This window comes from Cyphomyrmex costatus, unplaced genomic scaffold, assembly GCF_001594065.2.
Source record: "Cyphomyrmex costatus isolate MS0001 unplaced genomic scaffold, Ccosl1.0 scaffold477, whole genome shotgun sequence".
In the NCBI taxonomy this organism is placed as follows: Eukaryota; Metazoa; Arthropoda; class Insecta; order Hymenoptera; family Formicidae; genus Cyphomyrmex; species Cyphomyrmex costatus.
This window is the reverse complement of record NW_017279041.1, coordinates 44,682-46,687: the sequence shown is the minus strand read 5'-3', so window position 1 is coordinate 46,687 and position 2,006 is coordinate 44,682.

Sequence of the window (2,006 nt, the reverse complement as noted above, 5' to 3'; positions counted from 1 at the left end):
ACTAAAAATATTTTTTTCGACTGTCTATCGATTCCTCCAAATACCCAATGGCCTTCAACTATTCGCCCACGGTTATATTTCCTGCGGCCAAATTTTGCCTCGTCCACTTCAACTATGTGTCCTGGGCCTCCAAGCTTTTCTTCATGTTTTTCTGCCCAGTACACACAGACCTTTAATATTAATAAGTAAATATACATTTTATCCATATTAATATCTTATATATTTTTTGAAAAAAAAATTCCTGTACCTCTCTGCAAAAATTGAGCCAATCAATAACCGTGGGCTTAGACAAGCCAGTGTCCAATGTCAGGAACTGTACACGTGGTGGTGGAAAAGTTATAAAATAAGCTGTGAGTCTACAAATTAATTCTATATCCGTATGACTTTTGTGAAACCACGTTCCAACTCGAGCACTTCTTTTAAAATTGCACTGTTTTTTTATACGTTTTTTGTGAACATTTTTCACAAAACGGCTTTTATTGCACGTAAACATTAACGTTTCTTTATTTAAGTTTATAAGACTTCCACATTCCTTACAAATTGTTGTAGCAGACAATACTGCATGCTGAATGAGATAATTAATTAGATTTTCTCTATTGGCACTTAAACAAATAAAATTTGATAGCATCATTATTAAATAAACTGTTTTACGTGTACTGCACATTACAAAACAAATGAACGTTTCAATTTTAGCGGTTATTTTCTTTTCCGGGCGCATACTTATGAAAACGCATGCGCGTGTGGTCATATAGTATGAAAATGTGACCGCAGCGCATGCTTACATCGCAGTGTTACGTGACCATGACATATATTCTAACCTCGATAATCGTCAACTTTAACGTTTAATATCTCGGTTCGCGGGTCAGAGCGACGCTTATTTCTGCGAAATTCTTTCGTTTTATGCAAAAACGCGTCGAATGAGTCTAATTTAATCGATTTTTAAGAGGATTGCCCTATATTTTACCTTTACCGAGAATAATTATAATTCCAATTAGCATTTGGAAGATCCATCTATGGATCTTCGAAATAAATTCTTACGATTATTACTTATATAAACCATTCTGTCGGAGAGTTACAACATTTTTGTGCTTAGGCTCAAAATCATATACAGATCAAAATAAACTGATAAACATAGTTATTGAAATATTAATCCAATGATCTATAACCTCTGCTATCTGATAGAATGTATCAGATCGCAGTATCAGTGTTGTATCAGATTGCATAGGTTATAGATTGGATAATATTTTAATAATCATGTTTAATGGCTCTATTTTGATCCGTATAGGATTTTGGATCCGAACACAAAGATGTTACTCTCTGACAAAATCATTTATATAAGTCATAACCGTAAATCAACACAAAAAAGTAGTTTGTGTCACCTTAATTATACTACGAATTACGTTCATGACTCTATTAAAAACCTACAATCTTTTTTATCTCTATATTTAGGTCCTTTGAATAATGTGCCCACTCGTTTTTTTTTTTTTTTAAGAAACAACAAGAAACGGCAATCCTATTATTTCTTTTACTATTACAAGTAAATTTAGAATGGATGTAAGCAATTTAATTAAAGGAGTGCACATCTTAGTGACAAAACAAACTGGAAGTCCTGTCAAAGATAATCATTCTTTTTGGGTAATGGATACGAGAGGTAAGATATTAAATTTAGATATTTACGATATGATTGAAGTAAAGTATTATGTTAATGTATGTATTGTATAAATGATTTTTTGAAACATTATATAAATATGATAAATGTATATTTGTAATATATTTTTGTTAGTTGAATTTAATTCTACATATTCTATACATGTATTACATTTTTTTTTTAGATAATACCATTTGGACTATACCAGATTTACCAGAAGTATGAAAATTTTTCAATTTATCTCCAGAAAATAGTTATGAGGAAGAAATTTTAATATTTTAATTTTTCTATTGTTGAATTTTCATCTTTTTCTATTTGCTAACATTTCTATCAACAGTAAAAATTATTAAATTTTATA